The following is an 18875-nucleotide window of genomic DNA, read 5'->3' on the forward strand; positions in this document are numbered from 1 at the left end:
CGTCAAGTCTCCGCAGGAAGGATAACCACCAACTTACCCTTACACTTACCGCATTTCTGGAACCCTTTCCCCCAAGACACAAATAATGACACCCCAGTTTTGGGATAGAGAAGGTCACAGCTTTAATTACAGATTAAAATACATGTACATTAACATCATCAGTGTATTAACTTATCAACCAATATGTTTTTTCAGCTTTGAGAAAAGAGCATATCCAAGGAATGCTTACCCAAAAACCACAGCTATACTCCTTCCTGGGCTACCTGGCATGCCGGCCACCCAACCCCATAGGGAGACAGATGGGCAAGTGAGAACCTGGTAACCAACTTTTCACCCCTCTTGCGGGACCCATGCCTGACAAGAGCCTGGATCTGCACCAGTCGGCTATTCAGCTGTAACAATCCATGGCCATAGGCCCCCAGGATAAGTATTCCACCACCCACTGTGACATACAAAAAATCACTGAACCTAAGTGAGCGTCACTATTGTCACTATTAGGACCTCTCCTATAGGACGGATAAGAGGGACCCTGTGCCAGTCTCCAAAATGGCACCGCTTCTCCTGTGCGCTGTGCTTGTGTCTCCTCTCCCTACCTCTGACGTCACTTCCTACTTCCTCCTAGCCCTGTCACTGCCCTCCTCTCTGCACTTCGGGCCACCCGGAGCCCCTAATATGGGATTACTGGTCAGGCCCTTGCTTTTAGAGGCAACAATATCAGAGATAATAGCCAAGTTTTTTCCCCACAATGCAGCATTTTCCCCCAGAATTCCATTGCCATTGTGGTCTCGGGACCTTAGCTCAACAGTGCTGCATCTGGCGCTACTGCATCCAATTCACCAAAGTGAATGCCAGTGTGTTTGCACTTTGCCACCAGTCCCAGTTGGGCCGAATGTTTTTGCAGTAAGCCTGGCAGTTTGCCCAGGGACAGGCCCATGTTTATATTCCTTTCATTCTGGCCTCACTGAGTTCCTGCTTGCCGTATACACTTATATTAATAATATTTTATCCTTAGGGATAGACATGTGCTAGATACCAGAATAAGGCAGATTGCATATAGACTACTTCTTGTTCCTATTTTAGCTCTTTGACTGTTAAATAAATCCCCTTGAAACCCTTAATCACAATCCCATTGTGCACTTTCCATCACGAAATCTAATCAGCACAGAAACCTGTCGGTCTGAGTTACAGAAACAAACACAACAAACAATAGTCTTTATTGTCACTTAACTAAAAGCTTATAAAATACATATAAATGCTTTCATTAACAACACACTGCAAAACATACTATATTTAACCTTATGAGCAATGTCCCATTTCTGGTTAAGCCCCAGAGAGGCCTTAGCGTAAACGAAAAGGAAAAATCCAATATATTTCCCGTTGGTTTCATAAAGTAAGTGGCTCGCCTCCTTAACTAGAACAAAACCGTTTTCCCTCAATTGCCTTAATACTCGAGCACTTTACGTCACCGGCGACTGTAGGGGAGAACTGACTGAGTGCCGGCTTGCTTGGAGCTGTATATTCATTCATTTATATTAACCCTTTAAGTGCCAGCCGAATTCGTCATTTCGGTTCCCCCCAGTGCCAGACGTTTTTTAAGCATTTTGTACTCATTCACTTTAACAATGTTTTTTGGTAGGAAAACCTCCACGAAACTAGGGAAATTATATATCGTTTTTTTCGTCACTAATTGGGCTTCGACATACATACCAAATTTTATAACTTTTCTGGAGATATGATGTGTATTTTGGGTGAAATATGTAAAAAAAAAATAAAATTATGAAAAATTTCTGTATATTTTGAGGTTTTTTTCCATAGAAAAGTTAATTTTACTCACTTTTTTTTATTGTTTGTAAAAGCCCTGATACTCCCAATTCCAACGATACCAAATATGTGGTGGTACCCCACAGTTCCTGTCCAGAAGTAACCCCCAAACTAAGGCAATACTTAGTACAATATCACACCAGAACAAAGCAGAAAAGCGCTTGTAACAGTTAATGCAGCATAACTTATATGTAAATCTAAAATATCCCCTCATGTTTGGTATCTTTAGAAACTACAGACCTTCAGGTTTCTAGGTGCAATGTAGTTTTCACTCAAAAGCCAAATACCTTTTGTCAGTGCATTGTGAAATTTGGAACTTTTTATGACATTTTTTTTTTTTTTCTAAAACGTAAACTTGGACGCATGATCAAATGTGGATTTGACAAAAAAAAATCTCATAAAAATTTTCTAACAAAGGCATATTTGAAAGACAAACTTCTCCTGAATAAAATGATGCCCCATATGTATGGGTGCACATAAAGACATGGGCACCAAACACTCCAAAGCAGGGGCAATGCACAAGGGCAATTACAGCTAAAAATGTGGGGGCTGCGCTCTATGTGCACTTCCTGCAGTTTTTCAGTGTTAACCCCCCCTACCTGTGAAATAACCCCCACAAACTATATATTTCTGAAAAGTGCACACCTTCAGCTATTCAGAGACACCACTCTTCTCTTTCTACATGGAAAATTGTGGCCGCAGTCCCTTGCAGAAGTCAGCGCTTTGGTCAGAAATCAAGGAAAAACCAGATAAAAAACCTAGATTTCTCCCCAAAATCTCCATGGCAACTACCAAAAACTTACTAACCATCAATCTGCAAGTTCCCCTGAATAAAACGATACCCCATATGTATGGGTGCACATAAAGACGTGGCCACCAAATGCCCCAAAACAGGGGCAATGCATAAGGGCAATTTCAGTTGAAATTTTGGGGGCTGCGCTCTATGTGCACTACCTGCAGTTTTTCAGTGTTAACCCCCCCTACCTGTGAGATAACCCCCACAATCTATATATTTACGAAAAGTGCAAACCTTCAGCTATTCAGAGACACCACTCTTCTCTTTCTACATGGAAAATTGTGGCCGCAGTCCCTTGCAGAAGTCAGCGCTTTGGTCAGAAATCAAGGAAAAACTAGATACAAACCTAGATTTCTCCCCAAAATCTCCATGGCAACTACCAAAAACTTACTAACCATCAATCTGCAAGTTCCCCTGAATAAAACGATACCCCATATGTATGGGTGCACATAAAGACGTGGCCACCAAATGCCCCAAAACAGGGGCAATGCATAAGGGCAATTTCAGTTGAAATTTTGGGGGCTGCGCTCTATGTGCACTACCTGCAGTTTTTCAGTGTTAACCCCCCCTACCTGTGAAATAACCCCCGCAAACTATATATTTCTGAAAAGTGCACACCTTCAGCTATTCAGAGACGCCACTCTCCTCTTTCTACATGGAAAATTGTGGCCGCAGTCCCTTGCAGAAGTTAGCGCTTTGGTCAGAAATCAAGGAAAAACCAGATACAAACCTAGATTTCTCCCCAAAATCTCCATGGCAACTACCAAAAACTTACTAACCATCAATCTGCAAGTTCCCCTGAATAAAACGATACCCCATATGTATGGGTGCACATAAAGACGTGGCCACCAAATGCCCCAAAACAGGGGCAATGCATAAGGGGAATTTCAGTTGAAATTTTGGGGGCTGCGCTCTATGTGCACTACCTGCAGTTTTTCAGTGATAACCCCCCCTACCTGTGAGATACCCCCACAATCTATATATTTACGAAAAGTGCAAACCTTCAGCTATTCAGAGACACCACTCTTCTCTTTCTACATGGAAAATTGTGGCCGCAGTCCCTTGCAGAAGTCAGCGCTTTGGTCAGAAATCAAGGAAAAACTAGATACAAACCTAAATTTCTCCCCAAAATCTCCATGGCAACTACCAAAAACTTACTAACCATCAATCTGCAAGTTCCCCTGAATAAAACGATACCCCATATGTATGGGTGCACATAAAGACGTGGCCACCAAATGCCCCCAAACAGGGGCAATGCATAAGGGGGGGCTGTGCTCTATCTGCAGTTATTTAGTCTAAACACCCCCATACCTGTGAAATAACCCCCGCAAACTATATATTTCTGAAAAGTGCACACCTTCAGCTATTCAGAGACGCCACTCTCCTCTTTCTACATGGAAAATTGTGGCCGCAGTCCCTTGCAGAAGTTAGCGCTTTGGTCAGAAATCAAGGAAAAACCAGATACAAACCTAGATTTCTCCCCAAAATCTCCATGGCAACTACCAAAAACTTACTAACCATCAATCTGCAAGTTCCCCTGAATAAAACGATACCCCATATGTATGGGTGCACATAAAGACGTGGCCACCAAATGCCCCAAAACAGGGGCAATGCATAAGGGGAATTTCAGTTGAAATTTTGGGGGCTGCGCTCTATGTGCACTACCTGCAGTTTTTCAGTGATAACCCCCCCTACCTGTGAGATACCCCCACAATCTATATATTTACGAAAAGTGCACACCTTCAGCTATTCAGAGACACCACTCTTCTCTTTCTACATGGAAAATTGTGGCCGCAGTCCCTTGCAGAAGTCAGCGCTTTGGTCAGAAATCAAGGAAAAACCAGATACAACACTAGATTTTGGTCAGAAATCAAGGAAAAACCAGATAAAAAACCTAGATTTCTCCCCAAAATCTCCATGGCAACTACCAAAACTTACTAACCATCAATCTGCAAGTTCCCCTGAATAAAACGATACCCCATATGTATGGGTGCACATAAAGACGTGGCCACCAAATGCCCCAAAACAGGGGCAATGCATAAGGGCAATTTCAGTTGAAATTTTGGGGGCTGCGCTCTATGTGCACTACCTGCAGTTTTTCAGTGTTAACCCCTCCTACCTGTGAGATAACCCCCACAATCTATATATTTACGAAAAGTGCAAACCTTCAGCTATTCAGAGACACCACTCTTCTCTTTCTACATGGAAAATTGTGGCCGCAGTCCCTTGCAGAAGTCAGCGCTTTGGTCAGAAATCAAGGAAAAACTAGATACAAACCTAGATTTCTTCCCAAAATCTCCATGGCAACTACCAAAAACTTACTAACCATCAATCTGCAAGTTCCCCTGAATAAAACGATACCCCATATGTATGGGTGCACATAAAGACGTGGCCACCAAATGCCCCAAAACAGGGGCAATGCATAAGGGCAATTTCAGTTGAAATTTTGGGGGCTGTGCTCTATGTGCACTACCTGCAGTTTTTCAGTGATAACCCCCCCTACCTGTGAGATACCCCCACAATCTATATATTTACGAAAAGTGCACACCTTCAGCTATTCAGAGACACCACTCTTCTCTTTCTACATGGAAAATTGTGGCCGCAGTCCCTTGCAGAAGTCAGCGCTTTGGTCAGAAATCAAGGAAAAACCAGATACAACACTAGATTTTGGTCAGAAATCAAGGAAAAACCAGATAAAAACCTAGATTTCTCCCCAAAATCTCCATGGCAACTACCAAAAACTTACTAAACCTCAATTTGCAAGTTCCCCTGAATAAAACGATACCCCATATGTATGGGTGCACATAAAGACGTGGCCACCAAATGCCCCCAAACAGGGGCAATGCATAAGGGGGGGCTGTGCTCTATCTGCAGTTATTTAGTCTAAACACCCCCATACCTGTGAAATAACCCCCGCAAACTATATATTTCTGAAAAGTGCACACCTTCAGCTATTCAGAGACGCCACTCTCCTCTTTCTACATGGAAAATTGTGGCCGCAGTCCCTTGCAGAAGTTAGCGCTTTGGTCAGAAATCAAGGAAAAACCAGATACAAACCTAGATTTCTCCCCAAAATCTCCATGGCAACTACCAAAAACTTACTAACCATCAATCTGCAAGTTCCCCTGAATAAAACGATACCCCATATGTATGGGTGCACATAAAGATGTGGCCACCAAATGCCCCAAAACAGGGGCAATGCATAAGGGGAATTTCAGTTGAAATTTTGGGGGCTGCGCTCTATGTGCACTACCTGCAGTTTTTCAGTGATAACCCCCCCTACCTTTGAGATACCCCCACAATCTATATATTTACGAAAAGTGCACACCTTCAGCTATTCAGAGACACCACTCTTCTCTTTCTACATGGAAAATTGTGGCCGCAGTCCCTTGCAGAAGTCAGCGCTTTGGTCAGAAATCAAGGAAAAACCAGATACAACACTAGATTTTGGTCAGAAATCAAGGAAAAACCAGATAAAAACCTAGATTTCTCCCCAAAATCTCCATGGCAACTACCAAAAACTTACTAAACCTCAATTTGCAAGTTCCCCTGAATAAAACGATACCCCATATGTATGGGTGCACATAAAGACGTGGCCACCAAATGCCCCCAAACAGGGGCAATGCATAAGGAAGGGCTGTGCTCTATCTGCAGTTATTTAGTCTAAACACCCCCATACCTGTGAAATAACCCCCGCAAACTATATATTTCTGAAAAGTGCACACCTTCAGCTATTCAGAGACGCCACTCTCCTCTTTCTACATGGAAAATTGTGGCCGCAGTCCCTTGCAGAAGTTAGCGCTTTGGTCAGAAATCAAGGAAAAACCAGATACAAACCTAGATTTCTCCCCAAAATCTCCATGGCAACTACCAAAAACTTACTAACCATCAATCTGCAAGTTCCCCTGAATAAAACGATACCCCATATGTATGGGTGCACATAAAGACGTGGCCACCAAATGCCCCAAAACAGGGGCAATGCATAAGGGGAATTTCAGTTGAAATTTTGGGGGCTGCGCTCTATGTGCACTACCTGCAGTTTTTCAGTGATAACCCCCCCTACCTGTGAGATACCCCCACAATCTATATATTTACGAAAAGTGCACACCTTCAGCTATTCAGAGACACCACTCTTCTCTTTCTACATGGAAAATTGTGGCCGCAGTCCCTTGCAGAAGTCAGCGCTTTGGTCAGAAATCAAGGAAAAACCAGATACAACCCTAGATTTTGGTCAGAAATCAAGGAAAAACCAGATAAAAACCTAGATTTCTCCCCAAAATCTCCATGGCAACTACCAAAAACTTACTAAACCTCAATTTGCAAGTTCCCCTGAATAAAACGATACCCCATATGTATGGGTGCACATAAAGACGTGGCCACCAAATGCCCCCAAACAGGGGCAATGCATAAGGGGGGGCTGTGCTCTATCTGCAGTTATTTAGTCTAAACACCCCCATACCTGTGAAATAACCCCCGCAAACTATATATTTCTGAAAAGTGCACACCTTCAGCTATTCAGAGACGCCACTCTCCTCTTTCTACATGGAAAATTGTGGCCGCAGTCCCTTGCAGAAGTTAGCGCTTTGGTCAGAAATCAAGGAAAAACCAGATACAAACCTAGATTTCTCCCCAAAATCTCCATGGCAACTACCAAAAACTTACTAACCATCAATCTGCAAGTTCCCCTGAATAAAACGATACCCCATATGTATGGGTGCACATAAAGACGTGGCCACCAAATGCCCCCAAACAGGGGCAATGCATAAGGGCAATTTCAGTTGAAATTTTGGGGGCTGCGCTCTATGTGCACTACCTGCAGTTTTTCAGTGTTAACCCCCCCTACCTGTGAGATAACCCCCACAATCTATATATTTACGAAAAGTGCACACCTTCAGCTATTCAGAGACGCCACTCTTCTCTTTCTACATGGAAAATTGTGGCCGTAGTCCCTTGCAGAAGTCAGTGCTTTGGTCAGAAATCAAGGAAAAACCAGATACAAACCTAGATTTTGGTCAGAAATCAAGGAAAAACCAGATAAAAAACCTAGATTTCTCCCCAAAATCTCCATGGCAACTACCAAAAACTTACTAAACCTCAATTTGCAAGTTCCCCTGAATAAAACGATACCCCATATGTATGGGTGCACATAAAGACGTGGCCACCAAATGCCCCCAAACAGGGGCAATGCATAAGGGCAATTTCAGTTGAAATTTTGGGGGCTGCGCTCTATGTGCACTACCTGCAGTTTTTCACTGTTAACCCCCCCTACCTGTGAGATAACCCCCACAATCTATATATTTACGAAAAGTGCACACCTTCAGCTATTCAGAGACGCCACTCTTCTCTTTCTACATGGAAAATTGTGGCCGCAGTCCCTTGCAGAAGTCAGCGCTTTGGTCAGAAATCAAGGAAAAACCAGATACAAACCTAGATTTTGGTCAGAAATCAAGGAAAAACCAGATAAAAAACCTAGATTTCTCCCCAAAATCTCCATGGCAACTACCAAAAACTTACTAACCATCAATCTGCAAGTTCCCCTGAATAAAACGATACCTATGTCTGGTTGCACATAAGTACATGGCCGCCAAACCTGAAAATGCATAATATTGGGGCTGCACTCTATGCACCCCTTTTTTTTTGCCTGCACCCGAATGAATGGGATACGCTCGGGTGCAGGCACATGTAGCCGATATACGCATGAAAACGCGTGAGAATGCAAAGTCTCGCGTTTTCATGCGTATATCGGCTACATGTGCCTGCACCCGAGCGTATCCCATTCATTCGGGTGCAGGCACAAGTAGCAAGCGTAGGGCTGAATTTTCGGCAAGCGTTTTTCCACTTGCTGAAAAAATCAGCCCTACGCCTCGTGTGGCATCAGCCTAACCCTTGGCAATAGAAACTACCAGAACAATCTTAGCACCTCTGGACCTTTCTAGAACAACTGAAATCAAATGGAATAAAACCACTAAAAGCAATCAAAGAACAATAGTTGCAATGAAATCGGTAAGAGCCCTGGATCCACCAATGTCACTGCAAAAGCAACCTTTTTGGGGGCACTAAACACACAATAAAGAACAATGCAAAGATAAAACACCGTAAAATCCAATAAAACCACCTAAACCAACAGAAGAACAATAATTGCAATGAAATCGGTGGTCAGAGCCCTGGATCCACCAACGTCACTGCAAATTCAGCACCCAATAGCAATACAAAAAGTTACAGTGCAATAGAATAATTCAAAAACAGAAATCAATTATGAAAATGCCAAAAAAACACTAAAATGCAACCAAATAAATCAGATAATTATAGAGCAAGATCAGAAATAAAGTTTTAGTAAAAAAAAAGACTGCCAAAGAAAGCAAAGACAGAAAGAAAAGAAAAGAAAGAAAGAAAAAAAAAAAAAAAAAAAAAAAAGTGTAAGTGTAAGTGTGTGTGTAAGTGTCTGTGTGTGCTTGGGAAAGTTGTAAATAAGTGTGTATGTGTACAAAAGTGTAATAATGACAAAGATAGAAGAAAAAATGCAAAAAAAAAAAAAAAAAATTTTTTAGACAGTTGAGATAGAAATAAGCAAAATAAACAGTGGTAGAGAGTTGTAGTTCAGCTTACCCAAGGCAGGCAGACGATCAGGGGCGATCAGGGGCGATCAATCCAGCAGGAAGGCAGCAGGGGAGCTCCATCTCGTCTGAAGTGCGCAGCAGGAGTGAGGGAGCCGACAGTAGGCGGCGCTATTTAAAGGGACAGCAGTGGACACGTCATCAACGCGTGTCCACTGCTGTCATTGGCTGGCGACGCGATCGGTGCGGCTCGGGGACCCGGATCGGTGAGTATGTCTATGTTTGCTCGTTGCCTAGGGGGATCTGAGGGGTTTACAAGCGCTGCGCTGCTTTAAAAGCGAGCGCAGCGCTTGTAAACCCGACAGTGCCATTGGACGTAGATTCTACGTCCCATGGCACTTTGGTCCCTTGGTACCTGGGACGTAGAATCTACGTCCCTTGGCACTTAAAGGGTTAAAGAGCGTGCAATCAATGGGATGAAAAATGGGCAAGAAGCGGGTGACGCGGGTGAAAAAGAAATGAGCCATGTAAGACTCACGGCAGCCGCTGATTGAGAGACCTGTTACACGGAAGACAATAGTTTGGTAAATCGACCAATAAGAAATTATCTAAGACAACTGGATGGTATTTGCCTAATGCATCTGTTTGACTTTTCTTCTATTCCCTCTGGTGTTTTTGCCTCTCCAGGTCTCGTGTATCGGCCCGTGTATGGGCACTACCGTCGGGCCTGCCTGACCGATATCTGCCCTGAAATTGGCCAGATATCAATCGGGCAGGTTAAAAAATCTAGTCGGATCGGGGACCGCATCGGCTCGTTGAGACAGTAGGGCAAGTCCATAGCTGGCCAAGTAGGGAAGCTCGCGTAGCGCATATTTTTTTTCGCAAATGGTTGTTTGCTCATGTTTTCCCCTAAATGCTTACATTTTGCACTGCCGCGCCCCTTCTTTCTTTATTTTGCGAATCGCAGGGAAATGCAAATTGAGTGCAAAAATTCGCAAATGAGATTGCGATTTGCTCAAATATAGCGCCAATTTTATCTTTTGTGAAATCAGTATTGCACATATTTTTGGCGTAACTCGGACGCAGAGCGTGCGCATAAATATTCAATAATGTTTGCCCATTAGATGCACCCCTCTTGTCCAGCCTTATAAATATAAACACGGCAGGGCAAATACAGTGCAAATAATTCTGCGCTGAGCAGATTTTATAAATGACCCCCACTGACATGTGACCTGGAACCATACGGTAAGCCAATCATTTAACCTCAAGCTGCGACTCCTCCTTATTACGACAACTGTCTGATTTGACAACTTTGTACAGATCCTAAAGGCATCCCTTAATGCTCTGTGATATTAAATCATTTATACAGCGTCTTTCTCAAATAGACTTGCCTGCATTATACAGCACTAAACCGGCTCATTATTTATCTGCTTGTACGTTTAATCTCAGTTGAGAGATAGACATAACCAGCCAGGGACATTATACCATTCAGTCTTCTTCATGAAACCTTCTGAACATCAGTAGCACCTCAAGTGATACAATTTGCAATTGGTCTTTATTTTTTATGTTCTGTGGTTTTTCAGTTATTTAGCTTTTTGTTCAGCAGCTTTTCCATTTGGCGTTTAAGCAGCTATGAGGTTGCTAGGACCTCACTTACCTTAGCAACCAGGCAGCTGTTTGAATAAGAGACTGGAATATAAATAGATGAGGGACTGAATAGCAAGATAAGTGATAAAAAGTAACACTAACAATAAAAACTAGCCTGACAGAGTAATAGTTCTTGGTAGCCGGGGTCAGCGACCCCCATTTGAAAACAAGAAATCGGCAGAAGAGGAAGGCAAATAATTAAAAAACTGTAAAAAATAAATAATACAGACCATTTGCAAAGGTGCTAGAAATAGGACATTCTATAACATACTACAGGTATGGGATCTGTTATCCAGAATACTTGGGGCCTGGGATAAGGGATCTCTCCTTAATTTGGATCTCCATAACTTAAGTCTGCAAAAAAAATTAAAATATTGAATAAACCCAATAGGACTGTTCTGCCCCCAATAAGGGGTAATTATATCTTAGTTGGGATCAAGTACAGGTACTGTTTTATTATTACAGAGAAAAGGGAATCATTTAACCATTAAATAAACCCAATAGGGCTGTTCTGCCCCAATAAGGGGTAATTATATCTTAGTTGGGATCAAGTACAGGTACTGTTTTATTATTACAGAGAAAAGGGAATCATTTAACCATTAAATAAACCCAATAGGGCTGTTCTGCCCCCAATAAGGGGTAATTATATCTTAGTTGGGATCAAGTACAGGTACTGTTTTATTATTACAGAGAAAAGGGAATCATTTAACCATTAAATAAACCCAATAGGGCTGTTCTGCCCCCAATAAGGGGTAATTATATCTTAGTTGGGATCAAGTACAGGTACTGTTTTATTATTACAGAGAAAAGGGAATCATTTAACCATTAAATAAACCCAATAGGGCTGTTCTGCCCCAATAAGGGGTAATTATATCTTAGTTGGGATCATACAGGTACTGTTTTATTATTACAGAGAAAAGGGAATCATTTAACCATTAAATAAACCCAATAGGACTGTTCTGCCCCCAATAAGGGGTAATTATATCTTAGTTGGGATCAAGTACAGGTACTGTTTTATTATTACAGAGAAAAGGGAATCATTTAACCATTAAATAAACCCAATAGGGCTGTTCTGCCCCCAATAAAGCATAAATAAAGCATTAGGGAGGTTATTATATGATCCCCTTATATATTTATACATAGTTATCATGTCACCTCTTAAGCGCCTCTTCTCCAGTGTAAACAGACCCAGCTTGGCCAGTCTTTCTTCATAACATATAACAAATATGTGGCCCCTGAATGTGTTGGCAAGCCTTGTGTTAGTGCATGCTGGGTAGGAGCAGCTTCACCTACAGAAAAAGAGACTTTGGGGAGGTAGACCTTCCTTTTGTGGAAGAACTTAGTGCCAAAGGCTGGACTACACCATTGTGGCTAGCCCAAAGCTTTCTAGTTAGTCTGATGTGTCACCTTGTTTTATGATTCATATCTTGTTTGCGTGTTTCTATTCACTTTTGTGGCTGCCTCTGTGTGTTAGTATTTTTATTCCTAGTGACACTCCCTGAGATGTGCTCCATGGAACCCACTCTCGGAACTCTCGGTGCAATAATTTGCCGCAACAAAAACTGTGTGAGGGGTGAAAAAGTTGCAGGTGCATCAAATAAGTTGCGGTTACTTAAAAAAAAGTCATGCGCGCCAAACAAAGTTGCGGTTGCGTCAAATTAGTCGCTCCTCACTAGTGTAATTATATATGTTTGCTCCTCCATGACAGGTAATGCACAATACTGGGCAGGCTTCCTGCACAGCATTGGGTAAGTGACTAAAGACTCCAAAGGCTGGCAGGCCGTATGGCTCAGCTTTGACTTATTGTAGCTTATTGTAGCTTGCCTTCAGTAGGACCTTTTATTTAACCCTATAAATGACAGTGAACCTGCAGGAGAGGTAGATGAGATGAACTGATGAAACTGGTGTCTTACATGGCCTGCTGGCCTTTGGAACTATTAAGGTACCGCCAGTTTTCCTATTTGATAGACATGCATAAATGTTTATTTATTCCATATTAAACAATTCTGCTCAACCCCTCATCTATACCTCAGCCCAGAATCCTTTGCTGTGTTGGGAAGGGTTGATAGCACAAAAGATGATCAGTTGAATTGCAAACCCAAAATGACATTTCCTGTGTCCTTTAGAAAGTTACTTAATCTTCATGTTCCTGACACTCTATTAGACCTTCCTCACATTGTGTCTCGGAGTGTTAACAGGGTTTATTAAATGAAAGGTGATTGCCTTTGCAGGGATTGTGACTGCCAGCCACTGCGTTGGGTCGGGTCTCTGGGGTCTGGTTTGCAGTTGCCACAGGTCATACAGTAACTTGAGTAACTTTCCGTGCCCTTCAGTTAAGGTGGCCATAGACAGTGTCGGACTGCGGTGCCAAGGGCCCACCAGTAAAAACCCTTAGACCTTAAGGTGGCCACACACGTGGCGATCTGACGATCTTTCTTGCGTCCATCGGTTGCACGAAAGATCGTCAGATCCGCCACTAACCTTCGGGGCTGAAACAGGCAGATAAGGAGGTAGAAACAATAGGATTTCTACCTCCTTCTGCCGATTCAGCCCTGAAGGCAGATTTTGGGCAGGCGCCTTCTATGGCGCCCGATCAAAATCTTTTAACCGGTCCGATCGGCGAGTCGACCAATATCAGCAGCCTCCTGCGATATCAGTCGACTCGCCGGCTTGCCATACACGCACCGAATATCGTACGAAACGAGGTTTTGTACGATAGTATCGGTGCGTGTATGGCCAGCTTTAGGCCAACTCTACCCTTCTCTGTTTACTCACTTTATTTAATCACTTATTTACTACTTTTTACATGTATTCTTTCCTCCAATTCTTCTCTTTCTTCTCATATAGAATTGAGTTATGGCCATGGTATAGGCATACAAGGCAAATGGTTGGGTGAGCAGGAGGGCCCACTGACACCTGAGCCCACTGGGAGTTTTCCTGGTATCCTAGTGGGCCAGTTCGACCCTGGCCATACACAAGCCGTTTCTAGCTGCCGATATCGGTCCCCGGCAGCTTATCGGCCTGTGTATGGGCACTAACGACGGGCCTGCCCGACCAATATCTGGCCTGAAATCGTCCAGATATCGATCAGGCAGATTAAAAAGTTTAGTCGGATCGGGGACCGCATTGGCTCGTTGATGCGGTCCCCGAACCGACTGCGCCTATACCCGTCGTTCTAATTCAATCATTTGGCCCCAGGGCCAAACGACCGAATTAGCCTGAATTCGCCCGATATCCCCCACCCGTAGGTGGGGGATATCGGGAGAAGATCTGCTCGCTTGGCGAACTCGCCAAGTGAATGGATCTTATCGTTTATGGCCACCTTTACTGTACATGTGGGTGAAGGGGCCCTGCAACATGCGTCTGTAGGGGCAACTTCCAGGGGGCAGAAACATACACTATTTATATTGTAGCATCACTATGTTTTTTAATTTTTAATGACTGTATCATTATCAGGGGTCCCTTATCAGATAATCTACACAGTTAAAGATTTAAAGATGTCCCCCCCACCCAATATGCCCATCTAAGGTGGGTGAAATCTGGCTAATCTCATCCATACCTGTAATTAAAAATCTGAGCTGTCAATCATATATTGCCTGCCCCGCCTCTATGCCGGAGGCATAGAGGCGGGGCAGGCAATATATGATTGACCATTTAGATTTTTTATTACAATAACTTTAGCTTTCCATTCAGCAGTTCCTAGATATTACTTGTCAAATGTATAAGATTTTGGGGTGATACAAACTTTGCCTTAATAACAGAGTACACAAAATGGCGCCGGCCTGCTGGCTGTGGCTGTAAATTCCAAGGCTAAAAGATAAAAAAATGAAATCATTTATAAAGTGTAAGTAAAGTTTATTTTGACCTGATAGAAAAGGATTTGGAATTACTTCTTAGGGCGACAGGTCCCCTTTAAACCAATATAGAAGCTTCCATATTTCCTTTATGAATCACATGATCTAAGCACATCCCCTTTTCTAGAATCATCGGCACGTGTACATTGTAGCGTCACCGGCCCTTTAAGCCTATTAAACATGTCCGTCTAAGTAGGTGAGGGCTATTACACGGGGGCTATCCCAATAATCCTGTCTGAACAAGCACATTCTGTATTAAAACGGATAAAAATTTATCTTGCGACTGGAAATTACATTCTGACACTATCTGCAGCATAATCCGCTAAATAAGATATTGCGATTTGATTTATGGCGTCGAAAAAAAAACTCCCCCGGTCCCATGTGCATGTGAGATTAGATATTAAGGTTTCATTTTGACACACTGTTCAACATAAATCCTGAGACAAATCAAGGTTAAGAGATAGAAAGGCTGCGTCTTTATGAATCACAGGCAAACAGCTCTGTCTGAAATCCTTGTAAATAAACCCGATTTACTGTCTTCCCGGTGTTTTATGCGCTGCGGGCAATTAAAGAGACAGAAGGGATTTTTTTTTTATTATTTCAGTAGGAGCATTATGGTTATTATGGTCATTTATTAGTAATGTGTCAATGTAGTCAGAGAGATGGGAAGAGACGTACAAGGACTCGGAACTAAATGAGCCAAACACAGGGGAAAGTATGTTGCTATGGTTCTTTGGATGGCGGCACTGGACTTATGCAGGCCCGGATTTGTGGAAAGGCCACAAAGGCCCGGGCCTAGGGCGGCAAAAACTGGGGGGCGGCATGCCGCCCCGCCGCACCAAAATATTAAAGTTTTTCGTGCATACGGAGCAATGGGGACCTCTCCCCCACTTCTCCGTATGTGATTGAAAAGGCCTGCGCATGCGTGATCACAAGTTCGCGCATGCGCAGGGGGAGGTTCGCCATTCACGCATGCGCAGGGGGGCGCGACAGAGGGGGGGCGGCCTCGGGGCGCCCGGCTAACAAATCCGGCCCTGGACTTATGGAACTGGCCCTGCATTTATTATATGCATTGAAGTTGTTATACATGAAACTGATGCTGTATTTATACATTTATACTACTATGTAGTGATGAGCGAATGTTTTCTCCAGGCATGGATTCACCGCGAATTTAGGCATTTCGCCATTGGCGAATTGTTTCGCTAAACTTCTGTGAAAATTCGGCACGGAAAAATGCGGTTGCGTCAAATTTGGCACGGTTGTGTCAAAAAGGGCACGGTTGCACCAAAAAAAGCGCGACAAAAAAAAAACGTGTGACAAATGCGTTTTGCGTATTTTTTGCCGTTTCGCAAATTTTCTAGCTGTTTCGTGAATTTTATAGCGAAGTGAAACGGGACAGATTCGCTCATCATTACTACTATGTGTTCTGCAAAGCTTATCCAGCCCCGCCTACTTCTTCATCTGACTGGCGTGGTCAGCAAGGGAGCACAGTTTCTTTGTTTGTTTATTTTACTTATTTATTTAATATATTTATTAATAAAATCATAATCATAGACAAATCTATCAGTGACCAGCCTCTACCTGGCAACTTTAGACCTATTTGTGCCACCAGTTGTTGTGAGTAGAAGTTTATTTTTATTTACCGTGTGATTCTGAGCAAGACTAAGTCAGAATAATCAGAAAACTGATTGGGGGGGGGTTCTCCCCTTTACACAAGCATGTTACAGTATATTAAGGCTCTGCAGAGGGGAGTATAGGGAGTTCTTGGGAAAGAAAAGGGAGTTTAAGGGGGGTTGTGCTTGCAGCTGGGATCTACAACAGTAAAACCTTTTGGGTTGAGCTTTCCAGGATTTGTCCTTCCAAGTAATTAAATGCTTGCAGGGAGTGCCATCCAGTAAGTGTGGTTAGCAAGAGAATAAAGTATTACAAGAAACCATGATGGTGACTACCTCAGTCTGGGCCTACTTGTACTGCATTTTGAAAAAAAAAAAGTATTTTGCCACTTTGTAGATCCATGTTAAGGCCTCACCTTGAGTATGCGGTGCAGTTTTGGGCTCCAGTCCTTAAGAAGGATATTAATGAGCTGGAGAGAGTGCAGAGACTGCAACTAAACTGGTAAAGGGGATGGAAGGGTTAAACTATGAGGTGAGACTGGGTTGGGGTTGTTTTCTCTGGAAAAGAGGCGCTTGGTACATGATTACCCTTTACATGTACATTAGAGGACATTACAAAAAGATAGAAATAAAAGCCATCCATTTAGACTTAATAGAGTCAACTTTCATTTGAAGCAGAGTGAGGGGTTCTTCACAGTGAAGACAGTGAGGTTGGGGAATGCCCTGCCGGGGGATGTTGGGTAGGGGGTTCTTCACAGTGAGGGCAGTGAGGTTGGGGAATGCCCTGCCGGGGGATGTTGGGTAGGGGGTTCTTCACAGTGAAGACAGTGAGGTTGGGGAATGCCCTGCCGGGGGATGTTGGGTAGGGGGTTCCTCACGGTGAGGGGGTTGGGGAATACCCTGCCGGGGGATGTTGGGTAGGGGGTTCTTCACAGTGAAGACAGTGAGGTTGGGGAATGCCCTGCCGGGGGATGTTGGGTAGGGGGTTCCTCACGGTGAGGGCAGTGAGGTTGGGGAATGCCCTGCCGGGGGATGTTGGGTAGGGGGTTCTTCACAGTGAGGGCAGTGAGGGGGCTGGGGAATACCCTGCCGGGGGATGTTGGGTAGGGGGTTCCTCACAGTGAGGGGGTTGGGGAATACCCTGCCGGGGGATGTTGGGTAGGGGGTTCCTCACAGTGAGGGGGTTGGGGAATACCCTGCCGGGGGATGTTGGGTAGGGGGTTCCTCACAGTGAGGGGGTTGGGGAATACCCTGCCGGGGGATGTTGGGTAGGGGGTTCCTCACAGTGAGGGGGTTGGGGAATACCCTGCCGGGGGATGTTGGGTAGGGGGTTCCTCACAGTGAGGGGGTTGGGGAATGCCCTGCCGGGGGATGTTGGGTAGGGGGTTCCTCACAGTGAGGGCAGTGAGGGGGTTGGGGAATGCCCTGCCGGGGGATGTTGGGTAGGGGGTTCCTCACGGTGAGGGCAGTGAGGGGGCTGGGGAATACCCTGCCGGGGGATGTTGGGTAGGGGGTTCCTCACAGTGAGGGGGCTGGGGAATACCCTGCCGGGGGATGTTGGGTAGGGGGTTCCTCACAGTGAGGGGGTTGGGGAATACCCTGCCGGGGGATGTTGGGTAGGGGGTTCCTCACAGTGAGGGGGTTGGGGAATGCCCTGCCGGGGGATGTTGGGTAGGGGGTTCCTCACAGTGATGGCAGTGAGGGGGTTGGGGAATGCCCTGCCGGGGGATGTTGGGAGGGGGTTCCTCACGGGGAGGGCAGTGAGGTTGGGGAATGCCCTTCCTAGCGATGCTGTAATGGCAAATTCTGTTAATGCCTATAAGAGGGGCCTGGATGAACAACCTGAATCAAGTATTTTTGGACCAGGCATAAACTTGTAACTCATGGCATTAAAGGCAGGTTGAACTGACAGCCAATAGACATTTTGGACATTTTGGCATTTAATAAAGGGCACAAATATAAAATTCAAAGCAATGGAGGCATTTGTATAGGGTGCATATAGGTGCCTAGGTATTGTCAGTTTCTATATAAGCAATAGCATAGGAGTGAAATGAATTTTCCGGGGCTGCTATAGGAATAATGTGCATAACGAGTGCTGTTTTTGTCACAGCGAGCAAAATAAGATGATATTTCCTGGGCCTAATTGCAGCAGCAGGGGAGCCGCAATTTGAACATGTCTGATTGAACAGCTTATTTTAAAGTGGAGAAATGAGTTTACAGGGAAATTGCCATTGTCTACAAATATATATCATAGCGCGAGCCCCTGGGCCCCTGGGCCGGCCCTTCTGACCCCTCGTCTTGTCCGTCCCTTTATGCTTTCTCCATTGTTTGCAATTAGCTGGTTTCTGTCCGTTGCGCTGTGTATATTCCTCTCTGATCTGTTATACAGCGCTGCAGAATATTGTGGCACTTTATAAATAAATTATAATAATAATTATATGTAACATATCATATATTTTCCTGCCCTGCTATTGCAGTACCAGTGCTGGCTATTATGAAAGGGGGAAACAACACTAAAAGCATATGATTAAAATACAATTATGTGTCTTTTTCTGTGAAAAGCAGCAATGTTGTAGCTCTTTTACAAATA

The sequence above is a fragment of the Xenopus tropicalis genome, chromosome 3, assembly GCF_000004195.4.
Source record: "Xenopus tropicalis strain Nigerian chromosome 3, UCB_Xtro_10.0, whole genome shotgun sequence".
NCBI lineage: Eukaryota > Metazoa > Chordata > Amphibia > Anura > Pipidae > Xenopus > Xenopus tropicalis.